This window comes from Coturnix japonica, chromosome 2 (genome assembly GCF_054131305.1).
Source record: "Coturnix japonica strain WE chromosome 2, WE-NBRP24, whole genome shotgun sequence".
NCBI classification, from domain to species: domain Eukaryota; kingdom Metazoa; phylum Chordata; class Aves; order Galliformes; family Phasianidae; genus Coturnix; species Coturnix japonica.
The window spans coordinates 57,983,645-58,010,611 of NC_140664.1; positions in this window are offsets into that span (position 1 = coordinate 57,983,645).

Here is a 26,967-nt window from a genome sequence, read left to right on the forward strand (position 1 = left end):
CAAAGCTTGTCATCATTACAAGTAGCATTTTCTACCCAAACAAGTGGTTTTCATCCCCAATAGAAATTGTTTTCTCTACAAATGGTCCCCTGCAGCAACATATGAAACGCCCTTATTGGAATACCTCTTTCCCTCTTCAAAATAAGGACATTTCCAACAGAAATATCGATTTCTGACAAATTTTAGAAGAATGGCACACAAATATCAGTACCTATCCCAGAAATAAAAAGTTCTCTCCTAAGAGTCATTCTTTATCCTTGCAAAAACATGGTTTTCTCACCAAAATTATGCTTTTTATCCCTTTAAAATAGCGCTGTTTCCCAGAAATACTGGTTTTCATCCCCAGAAGAAGACATTTTCTCTACAAAATGAAGCTTTGTAGCAAAATAGGACACATTGCTTCCAGAATACCTTTTCTCTTCTACCAATTGAGGACATTACTAACAGAAACACCTTTTCTCCTCTACAAAATAAGGACATTTCCAACAGATATATCCTTTTCTGACAGATTTTAGAAAAATTTCACAGGTATATCAATACTTATACCAGAAATAGAAAGGTCTCTCTTAGGTATCACTCTTTACCCTTGCAAAAATATGCTTTTCTTACCCAAATAATGTTTTTCATCTCTACAAACAGCATTTTCTAGATATAAAGGTTTTTTTCATCACCAAAAGAAATCGATTTCTCTTCAAAATCAGCGTTTGTAGACAAATATGACACACTGTTTCGAGAATAACTCTTTTCATCTAAAAATAATGACATTTCCAACAGAAATATCCATTTCTGACAGATTTTAGAAGTAGGTCACATGAATATCAATACTTATCCCAGAAATGAAAAGTACACTCTTAGGTATCACTCTTCATCCTTGCAAAACTATGGTTTTCTTCCCAAACTAATGCTTTTCATCCCTACAAATAGCAATTTCTCCCTAAATTACTGGTTTTCATCCCCCAAAAAGACACATTCTCTTTAAAATGATTCTTTGTAACAAATTATGACTCACTGATTCCAGAATATCTCTCTTCCCCTACAAAATAATGACATTAGCATAAGAATTATCCATTTCAGACAAATTTCCGATGTATTTCACACTAATATCAAGACTTCCACCAGAAGAAAATGTGTTCTCTCTTAGGTATCACTCTTGAATCTTGCAAAAAATTCATTTTCTTACCAATACAAAGCTTGTCATCATTACAAGTAGCATTTTCTACCCAAACAAGTGGTTTTCATCCCCAATAGAAATTGTTTTCTCTACAAATGGTCCCCTGCAGCAACATATGAAACGCCCTTATTGGAATACCTCTTTCCCTCTTCAAAATAAGGACATTTCCAACAGAAATATCGATTTCTGACAAATTTTAGAAGAATGGCACACAAATATCAGTACCTATCCCAGAAATAAAAAGTTCTCTCCTAAGAATCATTCTTTATCCTTGCAAAAACATGGTTTTCTCACCAAAATTATGCTTTTTATCCCTTTAAAATAGCGCTGTTTCCCAGAAATACTGGTTTTCATCCCCAGAAGAAGACATTTTCTCTACAAAATGAAGCTTTGTAGCAAAATAGGACACATTGCTTCCAGAATACCTTTTCTCTTCTACCAATTGAGGACATTACTAACAGAAACACCTTTTCTCCTCTACAAAATAAGGACATTTCCAACAGATATATCCTTTTCTGACAGATTTTAGAAAAATTTCACAGGTATATCAATACTTATACCAGAAATAGAAAGGTCTCTCTTAGGTATCACTCTTTACCCTTGCAAAAATATGCTTTTCTTACCCAAATAATGTTTTTCATCTCTACAAACAGCATTTTCTAGACATAAAGGTGGTTTTCATCACGAAAAGAAATCGATTTCTCTTCAAAATCAGCGTTTGTAGACAAATATGACACACTGTTTCGAGAATAACTCTTTTCATCTAAAAATAATGACATTTCCAACAGAAATATCCATTTCTGACAGATTTTAGAAGTATGTCACATGAATATCAATACTTATCCCAGAAATGAAAAGTACACTCTTAGGTATCACTCTTCATCCTTGCAAAACTATGGTTTTCTTCCCAAACTAATGCTTTTCATCCCTACAAATAGCAATTTCTCCCTAAATTACTGGTTTTCATCCCCCAAAAAGACACATTCTCTTTAAAATGATTCTTTGTAACAAATTATGACTCACTGATTCCAGAATATCTCTCTTCCCCTACAAAATAATGACATTAGCATAAGAATTATCCATTTCAGACAAATTTCCGATGTATTTCACACTAATATCAAGACTTACACCAGAAAAAAATGTGTTCTCTCTTAGGTATCACTCTTGAATCTTGCAAAAAATTCATTTTCTTACCAATACAAAGCTTGTCATCATTACAAGTAGCATTTTCTACCCAAACAAGTGGTTTTCATCCCCAATAGAAATTGTTTTCTCTACAAATGGTCCCCTGCAGCAACATATGAAACACTGTTATTGGAATACCTCTTTCCCTCTTCAAAATAAGGACATTTCCAACAGAAATATCGATTTCTGACAAATTTTAGAAGAATGGCACACAAATATCAGTACCTATCCCAGAAATAAAAAGTTCTCTCCTAAGAATCATTCTTTATCCTTGCAAAAACATGGTTTTCTCACCAAAATTATGCTTTTTATCCCTTTAAAATAGCGCTGTTTCCCAGAAATACTGGTTTTCATCCCCAGAAGAAGACATTTTCTCTACAAAATGAAGCTTTGTAGCAAAATAGGACACATTGCTTCCAGAATACCTTTTCTCTTCTACCAATTGAGGACATTACTAACAGAAACACCTTTTCTCCTCTACAAAATAAGGACATTTCCAACAGATATATCCTTTTCTGACAGATTTTAGAAAAATTTCACAGGTATATCAATACTTATACCAGAAATAGAAAGGTCTCTCTTAGGTATCACTCTTTACCCTTGCAAAAATATGCTTTTCTTACCCAAATAATGTTTTTCATCTCTACAAACAGCATTTTCTAGATATAAAGGTTTTTTTCATCACCAAAAGAAATCGATTTCTCTTCAAAATCAGCGTTTGTAGACAAATATGACACACTGTTTCGAGAATAACTCTTTTCATCTAAAAATAATGACATTTCCAACAGAAATATCCATTTCTGACAGATTTTAGAAGTAGGTCACATGAATATCAATACTTATCCCAGAAATGAAAAGTACACTCTTAGGTATCACTCTTCATCCTTGCAAAACTATGGTTTTCTTCCCAAACTAATGCTTTTCATCCCTACAAATAGCAATTTCTCCCTAAATTACTGGTTTTCATCCCCAAAAAAGACACATTCTCTTTAAAATGATTCTTTGTAACAAATTATGACTCACTGATTCCAGAATATCTCTCTTCCCCTACAAAATAATGACATTAGCATAAGAATTATCCATTTCAGACAAATTTCCGATGTATTTCACACTAATATCAAGACTTACACCAGAAAAAAATGTGTTCTCTCTTAGGTATCACTCTTGAATCTTGCAAAAAATTCATTTTCTTACCAATACAAAGCTTGTCATCATTACAAGTAGCATTTTCTACCCAAACAAGTGGTTTTCATCCCCAATAGAAATTGTTTTCTCTACAAATGGTCCCCTGCAGCAACATATGAAACGCCCTTATTGGAATACCTCTTTCCCTCTTCAAAATAAGGACATTTCCAACAGAAATATCGATTTCTGACAAATTTTAGAAGAATGGCACACAAATATCAGTACCTATCCCAGAAATAAAAAGTTCTCTCCTAAGAATCATTCTTTATCCTTGCAAAAACATGGTTTTCTCACCAAAATTATGCTTTTTATCCCTTTAAAATAGCGCTGTTTCCCAGAAATACTGGTTTTCATCCCCAGAAGAAGACATTTTCTCTACAAAATGAAGCTTTGTAGCAAAATAGGACACATTGCTTCCAGAATACCTTTTCTCTTCTACAAATTGAGGACATTACTAACAGAAACACCTTTTCTCCTCTACAAAATAAGGACATTTCCAACAGATATATCCTTTTCTGACAGATTTTAGAAAAATTTCACAGGTATATCAATACTTATACCAGAAATAAAAAGGTCTCTCTTAGGTATCACTCTTTACCCTTGTAAAAATATGCTTTTCTTACCAAAATAATGTTTTTCATCTCTACAAACAGCATTTTCTAGACATAAAGGTGGTTTTCATCAGCAAAAGAAATCGATTTCTCTTCAAAATCAGCGTTTGTAGCCAAATATGACACACTGTTTCGAGAATAACTCTTTTCATCTAAAAATAAGGACATTTCCAACAGAAATATCCATTTCTGACAGATTTTAGAAGTAGGTCACATGAATATCAATACTTATCCCAGAAATGAAAAGTACACTCTTAGGTATCACTCTTCATCCTTGCAAAACTATGGTTTTCTTCCCAAACTAATGCTTTTCATCCCTACAAATAGCAATTTCTCCCTAAATTACTGGTTTTCATCCCCAAAAAAAGACACATTCTCTTTAAAATGATTCTTTGTAACAAATTATGACTCACTGATTCCAGAATATCTCTCTTCCCCTAAAAAATAATGACATTAGCATAAGAATTATCCATTTCAGACAAATTTCCGATGTATTTCACACTAATATCAAGACTTCCACCAGAAGAAAATATGTTCTCTCTTAGGTATCACTCTTGAATCTTGCAAAAAATTCATTTTCTTACCAATACAAAGCTTGTCATCATTACAAGTAGCATTTTCTACCCAAAAAAGTGGTTTTCATCCCCAATAGAAATCGTTTAATCTACAAATGGTCCCCTGCAGCAACATATGAAACGCCCTTATTGGAATACCTCTTTCCCTCTTCAAAATAAGGACATTTCCAACAGAAATATCGATTTCTGACAAATTTTAGAAGAATGGCACACAAATATCAGTACCTATCCCAGAAATAAAAAGTTCTCTCCTAAGAATCATTCTTTATCCTTGCAAAAACATGGTTTTCTCACCAAAATTATGCTTTTTATTCCTTTAAAATAGCGCTGTTTCCCAGAAATACTGGTTTTCATCCCCAGAAGAAGACATTTTCTCTACAAAATGAAGCTTTGTAGCAAAATAGGACACATTGCTTCCAGAATACCTTTTCTCTTCTACCAATTGAGGACATTACTAACAGAAACACCTTTTCTCCTCTACAAAATAAGGACATTTCCAACAGATATATCCTTTTCTGACAGATTTTAGAAAAATTTCACAGGTATATCAATACTTATACCAGAAATAGAAAGGTCTCTCTTAGGTATCACTCTTTACCCTTGCAAAAATATGCTTTTCTTACCCAAATAATGTTTTTCATCTCTACAAACAGCATTTTCTAGATATAAAGGTTTTTTTCATCACCAAAAGAAATCGATTTCTCTTCAAAATCAGCGTTTGTAGACAAATATGACACACTGTTTCGAGAATAACTCTTTTCATCTAAAAATAATGACATTTCCAACAGAAATATCCATTTCTGACAGATTTTAGAAGTAGGTCACATGAATATCAATACTTATCCCAGAAATGAAAAGTACACTCTTAGGTATCACTCTTCATCCTTGCAAAACTATGGTTTTCTTCCCAAACTAATGCTTTTCATCCCTACAAATAGCAATTTCTCCCTAAATTACTGGTTTTACTCCCCCAAAAAGACACATTCTCTTTAAAATGATTCTTTGTAACAAATTATGACTCACTGATTCCAGAATATCTCTCTTCCCCTACAAAATAATGACATTAGCATAAGAATTATCCATTTCAGACAAATTTCCGATGTATTTCACACTAATATCAAGACTTACACCAGAAAAAATTGTGTTCTCTCTTAGGTATCACTCTTGAATCTTGCAAAAAATTCATTTTCTTACCAATACAAAGCTTGTCATCATTACAAGTAGCATTTTCTACCCAAACAAGTGGTTTTCATCCCCAATAGAAATTGTTTTCTCTACAAATGGTCCCCTGCAGCAACATATGAAACGCCCTTATTGGAATACCTCTTTCCCTCTTCAAAATAAGGACATTTCCAACAGAAATATCGATTTCTGACAAATTTTAGAAGAATGGCACACAAATATCAGTACCTATCCCAGAAATAAAAAGTTCTCTCCTAAGAATCATTCTTTATCCTTGCAAAAACATGGTTTTCTCACCAAAATTATGCTTTTTATCCCTTTAAAATAGCGCTGTTTCCCAGAAATACTGGTTTTCATCCCCAGAAGAAGACATTTTCTCTACAAAATGAAGCTTTGTAGCAAAATAGGGCACATTGCTTCCAGAATACCTTTTCTCTTCTACCAATTGAGGACATTACTAACAGAAACACCTTTTCTCCTCTACAAAATAAGGACATTTCCAACAGATATATCCTTTTCTGACAGATTTTAGAAAAATTTCACAGGTATATCAATACTTATACCAGAAATAGAAAGGTCTCTCTTAGGTATCACTCTTTACCCTTGTAAAAATATGCTTTTCTTACCCAAATAATGTTTTTCATCTCTACAAACAGCATTTTCTAGACATAAAGGTTTTTTTCATCAGCAAAAGAAATCGATTTCTCTTCAAAATCAGCGTTTGTAGCCAAATATGACACACTGTTTCCAGAATAACTCTTTTCATCTAAAAAAGAATGACATTTCCAACAGAAATATCCATTTCTGACAGATTTTAGAAGTAGGTCACATGAATATCAATACTTATCCCAGAAATGAAAAGTACACTCTTAGGTATCACTCTTCATCCTTGCAAAACTATGGTTTTCTTCCCAAACTAATGCTTTTCATCCCTACAAATAGCAATTTCTCCCTAAATTACTGGTTTTCATCCCCAAAAGAAGACACATTCTCTTTAAAATGATTCTTTGTAACAAATTATGACTCACTGATTCCAGAATATCTCTCTTCCCCTAAAAAATTAATGACATTAGGATAAGAATTATCCATTTCAGACAAATTTCCGATGTATTTCACACTAATATCAAGACTTACACCAGAAAAAAATGTGTTCTCTCTTAGGTATCACTCTTGAATCTTGCAAAAAATTCATTTTCTTACCAATACAAAGCTTGTCATCATTACAAGTAGCATTTTCTACTCAAACAAGTGGTTTTCATCCCCAATAGAAATCGTTTTCTCTACAAATGGTCCCCTGTAGCAACATATGAAACACTCTTATTGGAATACCTCTTTCCCTCTTCAAAATAAAGACATTTCCAACAGAAATATCGATTTCTGACAAATTTTAGAAGAATGGCACACAAATATCAGTACCTATCCCAGAAATAAAAAGTTCTCTCCTAAGAATCATTCTTTATCCTTGCAAAAACATGGTTTTCTCACCAAAATTATGCTTTTTATCCCTTTAAAATAGCGCTGTTTCCCAGAAATACTGGTTTTCATCCCCAGAAGAAGACATTTTCTCTACAAAATGAAGCTTTGTAGCAAAATAGGACACATTGCTTCCAGAATACCTTTTCTCTTCTACCAATTGAGGACATTACTAACAGAAACACCTTTTCTCCTCTACAAAATAAGGACATTTCCAACAGATATATCCTTTTCTGACAGATTTTAGAAAAATTTCACAGGTATATCAATACTTATACCAGAAATAGAAAGGTCTCTCTTAGGTATCACTCTTTACCCTTGCAAAAATATGCTTTTCTTACCCAAATAATGTTTTTCATCTCTACAAACAGCATTTTCTAGATATAAAGGTTTTTTTCATCACCAAAAGAAATCGATTTCTCTTCAAAATCAGCGTTTGTAGCCAAATATGACACACTGTTTCGAGAATAACTCTTTTCATCTAAAAATAATGACATTTCCTACAGAAATATCCATTTCTGACAGATTTTAGAAGTAGGTCACATGAATATCAATACTTATCCCAGAAATGAAAAGTACACTCTTAGGTATCACTCTTCATCCTTGCAAAACTATGGTTTTCTTCCCAAACTAATGCTTTTCATCCCTACAAATAGCAATTTCTCCCTAAATTACTGGTTTTCATCCCCAAAAAAAGACACATTCTCTTTAAAATGATTCTTTGTAACAAATTATGACTCACTGATTCCAGAATATCTCTCTTCCCCTAAAAAATTAATGACATTAGGATAAGAATTATCCATTTCAGACAAATTTCCGATGTATTTCACACTAATATCAAGACTTCCACCAGAAAAAAATGTGCTCGCTCTTAGGTATCACTCTTGAATCTTGCAAAAAATTCATTTTCTTACCAATACAAAGCTTGCCATTATTACAAGTAGCATTTTCTACCCAAAAAAGTGGTTTTCATCCCCAATAGAAATTGTTTTCTCTACAAATGGTCCCCTGCAGCAACATATGAAACGCCCTTATTGGAATACCTCTTTCCCTCTTCAAAATAAGGACATTTCCAACAGAAATATCGATTTCTGACAAATTTTAGAAGAATGGCACACAAATATCAGTACCTATCCCAGAAATAAAAAGTTCTCTCCTAAGAATCATTCTTTATCCTTGCAAAAACATGGTTTTCTCACCAAAATTATGCTTTTTATCCCTTTAAAATAGCGCTGTTTCCCAGAAATACTGGTTCTCATCCCCAGAAGAAGACATTTTCTCTACAAAATGAAGCTTTGTAGCAAAATAGGACACATTGCTTCCAGAATACCTTTTCTCTTCTACCAATTGAGGACATTACTAACAGAAACACCTTTTCTCCTCTACAAAATAAGGACATTTCCAACAGATATATCCTTTTCTGACAGATTTTAGAAAAATTTCACAGGTATATCAATACTTATACCAGAAATAGAAAGGTCTCTCTTAGGTATCACTCTTTACCCTTGCAAAAATATGCTTTTCTTACCCAAATAATGTTTTTCATCTCTACAAACAGCATTTTCTAGACATAAAGGTGGTTTTCATCAGCAAAAGAAATCGATTTCTCTTCAAAATCAGCGTTTGTAGCCAAATATGACACACTGTTTCGAGAATAACTCTTTTCATCTAAAAAAGAATGACATTTCCAACAGAAATATCCATTTCTGACAGATTTTAGAAGTAGGTCACATGAATATCAATACTTATCCCAGAAATGAAAAGTACACTCTTAGGTATCACTCTTCATCCTTGCAAAACTATGGTTTTCTTCCCAAACTAATGCTTTTCATCCCTACAAATAGCAATTTCTCCCTAAATTACTGGTTTTCATCCCCAAAAGAAGACACATTCTCTTTAAAGTGATGCTTTGTAACAAATGATGACTCACTGATTCCAGAATATCTGTCTTCCCCTACAAAATAATGACATTAGCATAAGAATTATCCATTTCAGACAAATTTCCGATGTATTTCACACTAATATCAAGACTTACACCAGAAAAAAATGTGTTCTCTCTTAGGTATCACTCTTGAATCTTGCAAAAAATTCATTTTCTTACCAATACAAAGCTTGTCATCATTACAAGTAGCATTTTCTACCCAAAAAAGTGGTTTTCATCCCCAATAGAAATCGTTTTCTCTACAAATGGTCACCTGCAGCAACATATGAAACACTCTTATTGGAATACCTCTTTCCCTCTTCAAAATAAGGACATTTCCAACAGAAATATCGATTTCTGACAAATTTTAGAAGAATGGCACACAAATATCAGTACCTATCCCAGAAATAAAAAGTTCTCTCCTAAGAATCATTCTTTATCCTTGCAAAAACATGGTTTTCTCACCAAAATTATGCTTTTTATCCCTTTAAAATAGCGCTGTTTCCCAGAAATACTGGTTTTCATCCCCAGAAGAAGACATTTTCTCTACAAAATGAAGCTTTGTAGCAAAATAGGACACATTGCTTCCAGAATACCTTTTCTCTTCTACCAATTGAGGACATTACTAACAGAAACACCTTTTCTCCTCTACAAAATAAGGACATTTCCAACAGATATATCCTTTTCTGACAGATTTTATAAAAATTTCACAGGAATATCAATACTTATACCAGAAATAAAAAGGTCTCTCTTAGGTATCACTCTTTACCCTTGCAAAAATATGCTTTTCTTACCCAAATAATGTTTTTCATCTCTACAAACAGCATTTTCTAGATATAAAGGTTTTTTTCATCACCAAAAGAAATCGATTTCTCTTCAAAATTAGCATTTGTAGCCTAATATGACACATTGTTTCCAGAATAACTCTTTTCATCTAAAAAAGAATGACATTTCCAACAGAAATATCCATTTCTGACAGATTTTAGAAGTAGGTCACATGAATATCAATACTTATCCCAGAAATGAAAAGTACACTCTTAGGTATCACTCTTCATCCTTGCAAAACTATGGTTTTCTTCCCAAACTAATGCTTTTCATCCCTACAAATAGCAATTTCTCCCTAAATTACTGGTTTTCATCCCCCAAAAAGACACATTCTCTTTAAAATGATGCTTTGTAACAAATGATGACTCACTGATTCCAGAATATCTCTCTTCCCCTACAAAATAATGACATTAGCATAAGAATTATCCATTTCAGACAAATTTCCGATGTATTTCACACTAATATCAAGACTTACACCAGAAAAAAATGTGTTCTCTCTTAGGTATCACTCTTGAATCTTGCAAAAAATTCATTTTCTTACCAATACAAAGCTTGTCATCATTACAAGTAGCATTTTCTACCCAAACAAGTGGTTTTCATCCCCAATAGAAATCGTTTTCTCTACAAATGGTCCCCTGTAGCAACATATGAAACACTGTTATTGGAATACTTCTTTCCCTCTACAAAATAAGGACATTTCCAACAGATATATCCTTTTCTGACAGATTTTAGAAAAATTTCACAGGAATATCAATACTTATACCAGAAATAAAAAGGTCTCTTTTAGGTATCACTCTTTACCCTTGCAAAAATATGCTTTTCTTACGCAAATAATGTTTTTCATCTCTACAAACAGCATTTTCTAGACATAAAGGTGGTTTTCATCACCAAAAGAAATCGATTTCTCTTCAAAATTAGCGTTTGTAGCCAAATATGACACACTGTTTCGAGAATAACTCTTTTCATCTAAAAATAATGACATTTCCTACAGAAATATCCATTTCTGACAGATTTTAGAAGTAGGTCACATGAATATCAATACTTATCCCAGAAATGAAAAGTACACTCTTAGGTATCACTCTTCATCCTTGCAAAACTATGGTTTTCTTCCCAAACTAATGCTTTTCATCCCTACAAATAGCAATTTCTCCCTAAATTACTGGTTTTCATCCCCAAAAAAAGACACATTCTCTTTAAAATGATTCTTTGTAACAAATTATGACTCACTGATTCCAGAATATCTCTCTTCCCCTAAAAAATTAATGACATTAGGATAAGAATTATCCATTTCAGACAAATTTCCGATGTATTTCACACTAATATCAAGACTTCCACCAGAAAAAAATGTGTTCTCTCTTAGGTATCACTCTTGAATCTTGCAAAAAATTCATTTTCTTACCAATACAAAGCTTGTCATCATTACAAGTAGCATTTTCTACCCAAACAAGTGGTTTTCATCCCCAATAGAAATTGTTTTCTCTAGAAATGGTCCCCTGCAGCAACATATGAAACGCCCTTATTGGAATACCTCTTTCCCTCTTCAAAATAAGGACATTTCCAACAGAAATATCGATTTCTGACAAATTTTAGAAGAATGGCACACAAATATCAGTACCTATCCCAGAAATAAAAAGTTCTCTCCTAAGAAGCATTCTTTATCCTTGCAAAAACATGGTTTTTTCACCAAAATTATGCTTTTTATCCCTTTAAAATAGCGCTGTTTCCCAGAAATACTGGTTTTCATCCCCAGAAGAAGACATTTTCTCTACAAAATGAAGCTTTGTAGCAAAATAGGACACATTGCTTCCAGAATACCTTTTCTCTTCTACCAATTGAGGACATTACTAACAGAAACACCTTTTCTCCTCTACAAAATAAGGACATTTCCAACAGATATATCCTTTTCTGACAGATTTTAGAAAAATTTCACAGGTATATCAATACTTATACCAGAAATAGAAAGGTCTCTCTTAGGTATCACTCTTTACCCTTGCAAAAATATGCTTTTCTTACCCAAATAATGTTTTTCATCTCTACAAACAGCATTTTCTAGACATAAAGGTGGTTTTCATCAGCAAAAGAAATCGATTTCTCTTCAAAATCAGCGTTTGTAGCCAAATATGACACACTGTTTCGAGAATAACTCTTTTCATCTAAAAAAGAATGACATTTCCAACAGAAATATCCATTTCTGACAGATTTTAGAAGTAGGTCACATGAATATCAATACTTATCCCAGAAATGAAAAGTACACTCTTAGGTATCACTCTTCATCCTTGCAAAACTATGGTTTTCTTCCCAAACTAATGCTTTTCATCCCTACAAATAGCAATTTCTCCCTAAATTACTGGTTTTCATCCCCAAAAGAAGACACATTCTCTTTAAAGTGATGCTTTGTAACAAATGATGACTCACTGATTCCAGAATATCTCTCTTCCCCTACAAAATAATAACATTAGCATAAGAATTATCCATTTCAGACAAATTTCCGATGTATTTCACACTAATATCAAGACTTACACCAGAAAAAAATGTGTTCTCTCTTAGGTATCACTCTTGAATCTTGCAAAAAATTCATTTTCTTACCAATACAAAGCTTGTCATCATTACAAGTAGCATTTTTTACCCAAAAAAGTTGTTTTCATTCTCAATGGAAATCGTTTTCTCTACAAATGGTCCCCTGTAGCAACATATGAAACACTCTTATTGGAATACTTCTTTCCCTCTACAAAATAAGGACATTTCCAACAGATATATCCTTTTCTGACAGATTTTAGAAAAATTTCACAGGAATATCAATACTTATACCAGAAATAAAAAGGTCTCTTTTAGGTATCACTCTTTACCCTTGCAAAAATATGCTTTTCTTACCCAAATAATGTTTTTCATCTCTACAAACAGCATTTTCTAGACATAAAGGTGGTTTTCATCAGCAAAAGAAATCGATTTCTCTTCAAAATCAGCGTTTGTAGCCAAATATGACACACTGTTTCGAGAATAACTCTTTTCATCTAAAAAAGAATGACATTTCCAACAGAAATATCCATTTCTGACAGATTTTAGAAGTAGGTCACATGAATATCAATACTTATCCCAGAAATGAAAAGTACACTCTTAGGTATCACTCTTCATCCTTGCAAAACTATGGTTTTCTTCCCAAACTAATGCTTTTCATCCCTACAAATAGCAATTTCTCCCTAAATTACTGGTTTTCATCCCCAAAAGAAGACACATTCTCTTTAAAGTGATGCTTTGTAACAAATGATGACTCACTGATTCCAGAATATCTCTCTTCCCCTACAAAATAATAACATTAGCATAAGAATTATCCATTTCAGACAAATTTCCGATGTATTTCACACTAATATCAAGACTTACACCAGAAAAAAATGTGTTCTCTCTTAGGTATCACTCTTGAATCTTGCAAAAAATTCATTTTCTTACCAATACAAAGCTTGTCATCATTACAAGTAGCATTTTCTACCCAAACAAGTGGTTTTCATCCCCAATAGAAATCGTTTTCTCTACAAATGGTCCCCTGTAGCAACATATGAAACACTCTTATTGGAATACCTCTTTCCCTCTTCAAAATAAAGACATTTCCAACAGAAATATCGATTTCTGACAAATTTTAGAAGAATGGCACACAAATATCAGTACCTATCCCAGAAATAAAAAGTTCTCTCCTAAGAATTATTCTTTATCCTTGCAAAAACATGGTTTTCTCACCAAAATTATGCTTTTTATCCCTTTAAAATAGCGCTGTTTCCCAGAAATACTGGTTTTCATCCCCAGAAGAAGACATTTTCTCTACAAAATGAAGCTTTGTAGCAAAATAGGACACATTGCATCCAGAATACCTTTTCTCTTCTACCAATTGAGGACATTACTAACGGAAACACCTTTTCTCCTCTACAAAATAAGGACATTTCCAACAGATATATCCTTTTCTGACAGATTTTAGAAAAATTTCACAGGTATATCAATACTTATACCAGAAATAGAAAGGTCTCTCTTAGGTATCACTCTTTACCCTTGCAAAAATATGCTTTTCTTACCCAAATAATGTTTTTCATCTCTACAAACAGCATTTTCTAGATATAAAGGTTTTTTTCATCACCAAAAGAAATCGATTTCTCTTCAAAATCAGCGTTTGTAGCCAAATATGACACACTGTTTCGAGAATAACTCTTTTCATCTAAAAAAGAATGACATTTCCTACAGAAATATCCATTTCTGACAGATTTTAGAAGTAGGTCACATGAATATCAATACTTATCCCAGAAATGAAAAGTACACTCTTAGGTATCACTCTTCATCCTTGCAAAACTATGGTTTTCTTCCCAAACTAATGCTTTTCATCCCTACAAATAGCAATTTCTCCCTAAATTACTGGTTTTCATCCCCAAAAAAAGACACATTCTCTTTAAAATGATTCTTTGTAACAAATTATGACTCACTGATTCCAGAATATCTCTCTTCCCCTAAAAAATTAATGACATTAGGATAAGAATTATCCATTTCAGACAAATTTCCGATGTATTTCACACTAATATCAAGACTTCCACCAGAAAAAAATGTGCTCGCTCTTAGGTATCACTCTTGAATCTTGCAAAAAATTCATTTTCTTACCAATACAAAGCTTGCCATTATTACAAGTAGCATTTTCTACCCAAAAAAGTGGTTTTCATCCCCAATAGAAATTGTTTTCTCTACAAATGGTCCCCTGCAGCAACATATGAAACGCCCTTATTGGAATACCTCTTTCCCTCTTCAAAATAAGGACATTTCCAACAGAAATATCGATTTCTGACAAATTTTAGAAGAATGGCACACAAATATCAGTACCTATCCCAGAAATAAAAAGTTCTCTCCTAAGAATCATTCTTTATCCTTGCAAAAACATGGTTTTCTCACCAAAATTATGCTTTTTATCCCTTTAAAATAGCGCTGTTTCCCAGAAATACTGGTTCTCATCCCCAGAAGAAGACATTTTCTCTACAAAATGAAGCTTTGTAGCAAAATAGGACACATTGCTTCCAGAATACCTTTTCTCTTCTACCAATTGAGGACATTACTAACAGAAACACCTTTTCTCCTCTACAAAATAAGGACATTTCCAACAGATATATCCTTTTCTGACAGATTTTAGAAAAATTTCACAGGTATATCAATACTTATACCAGAAATAGAAAGGTCTCTCTTAGGTATCACTCTTTACCCTTGCAAAAATATGCTTTTCTTACCCAAATAATGTTTTTCATCTCTACAAACAGCATTTTCTAGACATAAAGGTGGTTTTCATCAGCAAAAGAAATCGATTTCTCTTCAAAATCAGCGTTTGTAGCCAAATATGACACACTGTTTCGAGAATAACTCTTTTCATCTAAAAAAGAATGACATTTCCAACAGAAATATCCATTTCTGACAGATTTTAGAAGTAGGTCACATGAATATCAATACTTATCCCAGAAATGAAAAGTACACTCTTAGGTATCACTCTTCATCCTTGCAAAACTATGGTTTTCTTCCCAAACTAATGCTTTTCATCCCTACAAATAGCAATTTCTCCCTAAATTACTGGTTTTCATCCCCAAAAAAAGACACATTCTCTTTAAAATGATTCTTTGTAACAAATTATGACTCACTGATTCCAGAATATCTCTCTTCCCCTAAAAAATTAATGACATTAGGATAAGAATTATCCATTTCAGACAAATTTCCGATGTATTTCACACTAATATCAAGACTTCCACCAGAAAAAAATGTGCTCGCTCTTAGGTATCACTCTTGAATCTTGCAAAAAATTCATTTTCTTACCAATACAAAGCTTGCCATTATTACAAGTAGCATTTTCTACCCAAAAAAGTGGTTTTCATCCCCAATAGAAATTGTTTTCTCTACAAATGGTCCCCTGCAGCAACATATGAAACGCCCTTATTGGAATACCTCTTTCCCTCTTCAAAATAAGGACATTTCCAACAGAAATATCGATTTCTGACAAATTTTAGAAGAATGGCACACAAATATCAGTACCTATCCCAGAAATAAAAAGTTCTCTCCTAAGAATCATTCTTTATCCTTGCAAAAACATGGTTTTCTCACCAAAATTATGCTTTTTATCCCTTTAAAATAGCGCTGTTTCCCAGAAATACTGGTTCTCATCCCCAGAAGAAGACATTTTCTCTACAAAATGAAGCTTTGTAGCAAAATAGGACACATTGCTTCCAGAATACCTTTTCTCTTCTACCAATTGAGGACATTACTAACAGAAACACCTTTTCTCCTCTACAAAATAAGGACATTTCCAACAGATATATCCTTTTCTGACAGATTTTAGAAAAATTTCACAGGTATATCAATACTTATACCAGAAATAGAAAGGTCTCTCTTAGGTATCACTCTTTACCCTTGCAAAAATATGCTTTTCTTACCCAAATAATGTTTTTCATCTCTACAAACAGCATTTTCTAGACATAAAGGTGGTTTTCATCAGCAAAAGAAATCGATTTCTCTTCAAAATCAGCGTTTGTAGCCAAATATGACACACTGTTTCGAGAATAACTCTTTTCATCTAAAAAAGAATGACATTTCCAACAGAAATATCCATTTCTGACAGATTTTAGAAGTAGGTCACATGAATATCAATACTTATCCCAGAAATGAAAAGTACACTCTTAGGTATCACTCTTCATCCTTGCAAAACTATGGTTTTCTTCCCAAACTAATGCTTTTCATCCCTACAAATAGCAATTTCTCCCTAAATTACTGGTTTTCATCCCCAAAAGAAGACACATTCTCTTTAAAGTGATGCTTTGTAACAAATGATGACTCACTGATTCCAGAATATCTGTCTTCCCCTACAAAATAATGACATTAGCATAAGAATTATCCATTTCAGACAAATTTCCGATGTATTTCACACTAATATCAAGACTTACACCAGAAAAAAATGTGTTCTCTCTTAGGTATCACTCTTGAATCTTGCAAAAAATTCATTTTCTTACCAATACAAAGCTTGTCATCATTACAAGTAGCATTTTCTACCCAAAAAAGTGGTTTTCATCCCCAATAGAAATCGTTTTCTCTACAAATGGTCACCTGCAGCAACATATGAAACACTCTTATTGGAATACCTCTTTCCCTCTTCAAAATAAGGACATTTCCAACAGAAATATCGATTTCTGACAAATTTTAGAAGAATGGCACACAAATATCAGTACCTATCCCAGAAATAAAAAGTTCTCTCCTAAGAATCATTCTTTATCCTTGCAAAAACATGGTTTTCTCACCAAAATTATGCTTTTTATCCCTTTAAAATAGCGCTGTTTCCCAGAAATACTGGTTTTCATCCCCAGAAGAAGACATTTTCTCTACAAAATGAAGCTTTGTAGCAAAATAGGACACATTGCTTCCAGAATACCTTTTCTCTTCTACCAATTGAGGACATTACTAACAGAAACACCTTTTCTCCTCTACAAAATAAGGACATTTCCAACAGATATATCCTTTTCTGACAGATTTTATAAAAATTTCACAGGAATATCAATACTTATACCAGAAATAAAAAGGTCTCTCTTAGGTATCACTCTTTACCCTTGCAAAAATATGCTTTTCTTACCCAAATAATGTTTTTCATCTCTACAAACAGCATTTTCTAGACATAAAGGTGGTTTTCATCAGCAAAAGAAATCGATTTCTCTTCAAAATTAGCGTTTGTAGCCAAATATGACACATTGTTTCCAGAATAACTCTTTTCATCTAAAAAAGAATGACATTTCCAACAGAAATATCCATTTCTGACAGATTTTAGAAGTAGGTCACATGAATATCAATACTTATCCCAGAAATGAAAAGTACACTCTTAGGTATCACTCTTCATCCTTGCAAAACTATGGTTTTCTTCCCAAACTAATGCTTTTCATCCCTACAAATAGCAATTTCTCCCTAAATTACTGGTTTTCATCCCCAAAAGAAGACACATTCTCTTTGAAATGATGCTTTGTAACAAATGATGACTCACTGATTCCAGAATATCTGTCTTCCCCTACAAAATAATGACATTAACATAAGAGTTATCGATTTCAGACAAATTTCTGATGTATTTCACACTAATATCAAGACTTACACAAGAAAAAATTGTGTTCTCTCTTAGGTATCACTCTTGAATCTTGCAAAAAATTCATTTTCTTACCAATACAAAGCTTGTCATCATTACAAGTAGCATTTTCTACCCAAAAAAGTGGTTTTCATCCCCAATAGAAATCGTTTTCTCTACAAATGGTCCCCTGTAGCAACATATGAAACACTCTTATTGGAATACCTCTTTCCCTCTTCAAAATAAGGCCATTTCCAACAGAAATATCGATTTCTGACAAATTTTAGAAGAATGGCACACAAATATCAGTACCTATCCCAGAAATAAAAAGTTCTCTCCTAAGAATCATTCTTTATCCTTGTAAAAGCATGGTTTTCTCACCAAAATTTTGCTTTTTATCCCTTTACAATAGCGTCGTTTCCCAGAAATACTGGTTTTCATCCCCAGAAGAAGACATTTTCTCTACAAAATGAAGCTTTGTAGCAAAATAGGACACATTGCTTCCAGAATACCTTTTCTCTTCTACAAATTGAGGACATTACTAACAGAAACACCTTTTCTCCTCTACAAAATAAGGACATTTCCAACAGATATATCCTTTTCTGACAGATTTTAAAAAAATTTCACAGGAATATCAATACTTATACCAGAAATAAAAAGGTCTCTCTTAGGTATCACTCTTTACCCTTGCAAAAATATGCTTTTCTTACTCAAATAAAGTTTTTCATCTCTACAAACGGCATTTTCTAGACATAAAGGTGGTTTTCATCAGCAAAAGAAATCGATTTCTCTTCAAAATTAGCGTTTGTAGCCAAATATGACACATTGTTTCCAGAATAACTCTTTTCATCTAAAAAAGAATGACATTTCCAACAGAAATATCCATTTCTGACAGATTTTAGAAGTAGGTCACATGAATATCAATACTTATCCCAGAAATGAAAAGTACACTCTTAGGTATCACTCTTCATCCTTGCAAAACTATGGTTTTCTTCCCAAACTAATGCTTTTCATCCCTACAAATAGCAATTTTCTCCCTAAATTACTGGTTTTCATCCCCAAAAGAAGACACATTCTCTTTAAAATGATGCTTTGTAACAAATGATGACTCACTGATTCCAGAATATCTCTCTTCCCCTACAAAATAATGACATTAACATAAGAATTATCCATTTAAGACAAATTTCCCATGTATTTCACACTAATATCAAGACTTACACCAGAAAAAATGTGTTCTCTCTTAGGTATCACTCTTGAATCTTGCAAAAAATTCATTTTCTTACCAATACAAAGCTTGCCATCATTACAAGTAGCATTTTCTTCCCAAAAAAGTGGTTTTCATCCCCAATAGAAATCGTTGTCTCTACAAATGGTCCCCTGTAGCAACATATGAAACACTGTTATTGGAATACTTCTTTCCCTCTACAAAATAAGGACATTTCCAACAGATATATCCTTTTCTGACAGATTTTAGAAAAATTTCACAGGAATATCAATACTTATACCAGAAATAAAAAGGTCTCTTTTAGGTATCACTCTTTACCCTTGCAAAAATATGCTTTTCTTACCCAAATAATGTTTTTCATCTCTACAAACAGCATTTTCTAGACATAAAGGTGGTTTTCATCAGCAAAAGAAATCGATTTCTCTTCAAAATTAGCATTTGTAGCCAAATATGACACATTGTTTCCAGAATAACTCTTTTCATCTAAAAAAGAATGACTTTTCCAACAGAAATATCCATTTCTGACAGATTTTAGAAGTAGGTCACATGAATATCAATACTTATCCCAGAAATGAAAAGTACACTCTTAGGTATCACTCTTCATCCTTGCAAAACTATGGTTTTCTTCCCAAACTAATGCTTTTCATCCCTACAAATAGCAATTTTCTCCCTAAATTACTGGTTTTCATCCCCAAAAGAAGACACATTCTCTTTAAAATGATGCTTTGTAACAAATGATGACTCACTGATTCCAGAATATCTCTCTTCCCCTACAAAATAATGACATTAACATAAGAATTATCCATTTAAGACAAATTTCCCATGTATTTCACACTAATATCAAGACTTACACCAGAAAAAATGTGTTCTCTCTTAGGTATCACTCTTGAATCTTGCAAAAAATTCATTTTCTTACCAATACAAAGCTTGCCATCATTACAAGTAGCATTTTCTTCCCAAAAAAGTGGTTTTCATCCCCAATAGAAATCGTTGTCTCTACAAATGGTCCCCTGTAGCAACATATGAAACACTGTTATTGGAATACTTCTTTCCCTCTACAAAATAAGGACATTTCCAACAGATATATCCTTTTCTGACAGATTTTAGAAAAATTTCACAGGAATATCAATACTTATACCAGAAATAAAAAGGTCTCTTTTAGGTATCACTCTTTACCCTTGCAAAAATATGCTTTTCTTACCCAAATAATGTTTTTCATCTCTACAAACAGCATTTTCTAGACATAAAGGTGGTTTTCATCAGCAAAAGAAATCGATTTCTCTTCAAAATTAGCATTTGTAGCCAAATATGACACATTGTTTCCAGAATAACTCTTTTCATCTAAAAAAGAATGACTTTTCCAACAGAAATATCCATTTCTGACAGATTTTAGAAGTAGGTCACATGAATATCAATACTTATCCCAGAAATGAAAAGTACACTCTTAGGTATCACTCTTCATCCTTGCAAAACTATGGTTTTCTTCCCAAACTAATGCTTTTCATCCCTACAAATAGCAATTTCTCCCTAAATTACTGGTTTTCATCCCCAAAAGAAGACACATTCTCTTTAAAATGATGCTTTGTAACAAATTATGACTCACTGATTCCAGAATATCTCTCTTCCCCTACAAAATAATGACATTAGCATAAGAATTATCCATTTCAGACAAATTTCCGATGTATTTCACACTAATATCAAGACTTACACCAGAAAAAAATGTGTTCTCTCTTAGGTATCACTCTTGAATCTTGCAAAAAATTCATTTTCTTACCAATACAAAGCTTGTCATCATTACAAGTAGCATTTTCTACCCAAAAAAGTGGTTTTCATCCCCAATAGAAATCGTTTTCTCTACAAATGGTCACCTGCAGCAACATATGAAACACTCTTATTGGAATACCTCTTTCCCTCTTCAAAATAAGGACATTTCCAACAGAAATATCGATTTCTGACAAATTTTAGAAGAATGGCACACAAATATCAGTACCTATCCCAGAAATAAAAAGTTCTCTCCTAAGAATCATTCTTTATCCTTGCAAAAACATGGTTTTCTCACCAAAATTATGCTTTTTATCCCTTTAAAATAGCGCTGTTTCCCAGAAATACTGGTTTTCATCCCCAGAAGAAGACATTTTCTCTACAAAATGAAGCTTTGTAGCAAAATAGGACACATTGCTTCCAGAATACCTTTTCTCTTCTACCAATTGAGGACATTACTAACAGAAACACCTTTTCTCCTCTACAAAATAAGGACATTTCCAACAGATATATCCTTTTCTGACAGATTTTAGAAAAATTTCACAGGAATATCAATACTTATACCAGAAATAAAAAGGTCTCTCTTAGGTATCACTCTTTACTCTTGCAAAAATATGCTTTTCTTACCAAAATAATGTTTTTCATCTCTACAAACAGCATTTTCTAGACATAAAGGTGGTTTTCATCAGCAAAAGAAATCGATTTCTCTTCAAAATTAGCGTTTGTAGCCAAATATGACACATTGTTTCCAGAATAACTCTTTTCATCTAAAAAAGAATGACATTTCCAACAGAAATATCCATTTCTGACAGATTTTAGAAGTAGGTCACATGAATATCAATACTTATCCCAGAAATGAAAAGTACACTCTTAGGTATCACTCTTCATCCTTGCAAAACTATGGTTTTCTTCCCAAACTAATGCTTTTCATCCCTACAAATAGCAATTTCTCCCTAAATTACTGGTTTTCATCCCCAAAAGAAGACACATTCTCTTTAAAATGATGCTTTGTAACAGATGATGACTCACTGATTCCAGAATATCTGTCTTCCCCTACAAAATAATGACATTAACATAAGAGTTATCGATTTCAGACAAATTTCTGATGTATTTCACACTAATATCAAGACTTACACAAGAAAAAAATGTGTTCTCTCTTAGGTATCACTCTTGAATCTTGCAAAAAATTCATTTTCTTACCAATACAAAGCTTGTCATCATTACAAGTAGCATTTTCTACCCAAACAAGTGGTTTTCATCCCCAATAGAAATCGTTTTCTCTACAAAAGGTCCCCTGTAGCAACATATGAAACAATCTTATTGGAATACCTCTTTCCCTCTTCAAAATAAGGCCATTTCCAACAGAAATATCGATTTCTGACAAATTTTAGAAGAATGGCACACAAATATCAGTACCTATCCCAGAAATAAAAAGTTCTCTCCTAAGAATCATTCTTTATCCTTGTAAAAGCATGGTTTTCTCACCAAAATTTTGCTTTTTATCCCTTTACAATAGCGTCGTTTCCCAGAAATACTGGTTTTCATCCCCAGAAGAAGACATTTTCTCTACAAAATGAAGCTTTGTAGCAAAATAGGACACATTGCTTCCAGAATACCTTTTCTCTTCTACAAATTGAGGACATTACTAACAGAAACACCTTTTCTCCTCTACAAAATAAGGACATTTCCAACAGATATATCCTTTTCTGACAGATTTTAGAAAAATTTCACAGGAATATCAATACTTATACCAGAAATAAAAAGGTCTCTCTTAGGTATCACTCTTTACCCTTGCAAAAATATGCTTTTCTTACTCAAATAAAGTTTTTCATCTCTACAAACGGCATTTTCTAGACATAAAGGTGGTTTTCATCAGCAAAAGAAATCGATTTCTCTTCAAAATTAGCGTTTGTAGCCAAATATGACACATTGTTTCCAGAATAACTCTTTTCATCTAAAAAAGAATGACATTTCCAACAGAAATATCCATTTCTGACAGATTTTAGAAGTAGGTCACATGAATATCAATACTTATCCCAGAAATGAAAAGTACACTCTTAGGTATCACTCTTCATCCTTGCAAAACTATGGTTTTCTTCCCAAACTAATGCTTTTCATCCCTACAAATAGCAATTTCTCCCTAAATTACTGGTTTTCATCCCCAAAAGAAGACACATTCTCTTTAAAATGATGCTTTGTAACAAATGATGACTCACTGATTCCAGAATATCTCTCTTCCCCTACAAAATAATGACATTAGCATAAGACTTATCCATTTCAGACAAATTTCCGATGTATTTCACACTAATATCAAGACTTACACCAGAAAAAAATGCGTTCTCTCTTAGGTATCACTCTTGAATCTTGCAAAAAATTCATTTTCTTACCAATACAAAGCTTGTCATCATTGCAAGTAGCATTTTCTACCCAAAAAAGTGGTTTTCATCCCCAATAGAAATCGTTTTCTCTACAAATGGTCCCCAGCAGCAACATATGAAACACTCTTATTGGAATACCTCTTTCCCTCTTCAAAATAAGGACATTTCCAACAGAAATATCGATTTCTGACAAATTTTAGAAGAATGGCACACAAATATCAGTACCTATTCCAGAAATAAAAAGTTCTCTCCTAAGAATCATTCTTTATCCTTGCAAAAACATGGTTTTCTCACCAAAATTATGCTTTTTATCCCTTTAAAATAGCGCTGTTTCCCAGAAATACTGGTTTTCATCCCCAGAAGAAGACATTTTCTCTACAAAATGAAGCTTTGTAGCAAAATAGGACACACTGCTTCCAGAATACCTTTTCTCTTCTACAAATTGAGGACATTACTAACAGAAACACCTTTTCTCCTCTACAAAATAAGGACATTTCCAACAGATATATCTTTTTCTGACAGATTTTAGAAAAATTTCACAGGAATATCAATACTTATACCAGCAATAAAAAGGTCTCTCTTAGGTATCACTCTTTACCCTTGCAAAAATATGCTTTTCTTACCAAAATAATGTTTTTCATCTCTACACACAGCATTTTCTAGACATAAAGGTGGTTTTCATCACCAAAAGTAATTGATTTCTCTTCAAAATCAGCGTTTGTAGCCAAATATGACACATTGTTTCCAGAATAACTCTTTTCATCTAAAAAAGAATGACATTTCCAACAGAAATATCCATTTCTGACAGATTTTAGAAGTAGGTCACATGAATATCAATACTTATCCCAGAAATGAAAAGTACACTCTTAGGTATCACTCTTCATCCTTGCAAAACTATGGTTTTCTTCCCAAACTAATGCTTTTCATCCCTACAAATAGCAATTTCTCCCTAAATTACTGGTTTTCATCCCCAAAAGAAGACACATTCTCTTTAAAATGATGCTTTGTAACAAATGATGACTCACTGATTCCAGAATATCTCTCTTCCCCTACAAAATAATGACATTAGCATAAGAATTATCCATTTAAGACAAATTTCCCATGTATTTCACACTAATATCAAGACTTACACCAGAAAAAAATGTGTTCTCTCTTAGGTATCACTCTTGAATCTTGCAAAAAATTCATTTTCTTACCAATACAAAGCTTGCCATCATTACAAGTAGCATTTTCTTCCCAAAAAAGTGGTTTTCATCCCCAATAGAAATCGTTTTCTCTACAAATGGTCCCCTGTAGCAACATATGAAACACTGTTATTGGAATACTTCTTTCCCTCTACAAAATAAGGACATTTCCAACAGATATATCCTTTTCTGACAGATTTTAGAAAAATTTCACAGGAATATCAATACTTATACCAGAAATAAAAAGGTCTCTTTTAGGTATCACTCTTTACCCTTGCAAAAATATGCTTTTCTTACCCAAATAATGTTTTTCATCTCTACAAACAGCATTTTCTAGACATAAAGGTGGTTTTCATCACCAAAACAAATCGATTTCTCTTCAAAATTAGCATTTGTAGCCAAATATGACACATTGTTTCCAGAATAACTCTTTTCATCTAAAAAAGAATGACTTTTCCAACAGAAATATCCATTTCTGACAGATTTTAGAAGTAGGTCACATGAATATCAATACTTATCCCAGAAATGAAAAGTACACTCTTAGGTATCACTCTTCATCCTTGCAAAACTATGGTTTTCTTCCCAAACTAATGCTTTTCATCCCTACAAATAGCAATTTCTCCCTAAATTACTGGTTTTCATCCCCAAAAGAAGACACATTCTCTTTAAAATGATGCTTTGTAACAAATTATGACTCACTGATTCCAGAATATCTCTCTTCCCCTACAAAATAATGACATTAGCATAAGAATTATCCATTTCAGACAAATTTCCGATGTATTTCACACTAATATCAAGACCTACACCAGAAAAAAATGTGTTCTCTCTTAGGTATCACTCTTGAATCTTGCAAAAAATATTCATTTTGTTACCAATACAAAGCTTGTCATCATTACAAGTAGCATTTTCTACCCAATAAAGTGGTTTTCATCCCCAATAGAAATCGTTTTCTCTACAAATGGTCACCTGCAGCAACATATGAAACACTCTTATTGGAATACCTCTTTCCCTCTTCAAAATAAGGACATTTCCAACAGAAATATCGATTTCTGACAAATTTTAGAAGAATGGCACACAAATATCAGTACCTATCCCAGAAATAAAAAGTTCTCTCCTAAGAATCATTCTTTATCCTTGCAAAAACATGGTTTTCTCACCAAAATTATGCTTTTTATCCCTTTAAAATAGCGCTGTTTCCCAGAAATACTGGTTTTCATCCCCAGAAGAAGACATTTTCTCTACAAAATGAAGCTTTGTAGCAAAATAGGACACATTGCTTCCAGAATACCTTTTCTCTTCTACCAATTGAGGACATTACTAACAGAAACACCTTTTCTCCTCTACAAAATAAGGACATTTCCAACAGATATATCCTTTTCTGACAGATTTTAGAAAAATTTCACAGGAATATCAATACTTATACCAGAAATAAAAAGGTCTCTCTTAGGTATCACTCTTTACTCTTGCAAAAATATGCTTTTCTTACCAAAATAATGTTTTTCATCTCTACAAATAGCATTTTCTAGACATAAAGGTGGTTTTCATCAGCAAAAGAAATCGATTTCTCTTCAAAATTAGCGTTTGTAGCCAAATATGACACATTGTTTCCAGAATAACTCTTTTCATCTAAAAAAGAATGACATTTCCAACAGAAATATCCATTTCTGACAGATTTTAGAAGTAGGTCACATGAATATCAATACTTATCCCAGAAATGAAAAGTACACTCTTAGGTATCACTCTTCATCCTTGCAAAACTATGGTTTTCTTCCCAAACTAATGCTTTTCATCCCTACAAATAGCAATTTCTCCCTAAATTACTGGTTTTCATCCCCAAAAGAAGACACATTCTCTTTAAAATGATGCTTTGTAACAGATGATGACTCACTGATTCCAGAATATCTGTCTTCCCCTACAAAATAATGACATTAACATAAGAGTTATCGATTTCAGACAAATTTCTGATGTATTTCACACTAATATCAAGACTTACACAAGAAAAAAATGTGTTCTCTCTTAGGTATCACTCTTGAATCTTGCAAAAAATTCATTTTCTTACCAATACAAAGCTTGTCATCATTACAAGTAGCATTTTCTACCCAAAAAAGTGGTTTTCATCCCCAATAGAAATCGTTTTCTCTACAAAAGGTCCCCTGTAGCAACATATGAAACACTCTTATTGGAATACCTCTT